The following is a 378-nucleotide window of genomic DNA, read 5'->3' on the forward strand; positions in this document are numbered from 1 at the left end:
GGGGACCGCGAGGGAAAGACAGCACAGGGGGACCGCGAGGGAAAGACAGCACAGGGGGCCCACGAGGGAAAGACAGCACAGAGGGACCGCGAGGGAAAGAGAGCACAGAAGGACCCCGAGGAAAAGAGTACAGAGGGACCGCGAGGGAAAGACAGTACAGTTGGGACCGCGAGGGAAAGACAGTACAGAGGGACCGCGAGGGAAAGACAGTACAGTTGGGACCACGGGGGAAAGACAGTACAGAGGGACCGCGAGGGAAAGACAGTACAGAGGAACCGCGAGGGAAAGACAGTACAGTTGGGACCGCGAGGGAAAGCCAGTACAGAGGGACCGCGAGGGAAAGACAGTACAGAGGGACCGCGAGGGAAAGACAGTACA

This window comes from Myxine glutinosa, chromosome 4, assembly GCF_964187855.1.
Source record: "Myxine glutinosa chromosome 4, kmMyxGlut1.1, whole genome shotgun sequence".
NCBI lineage: Eukaryota > Metazoa > Chordata > Myxini > Myxiniformes > Myxinidae > Myxine > Myxine glutinosa.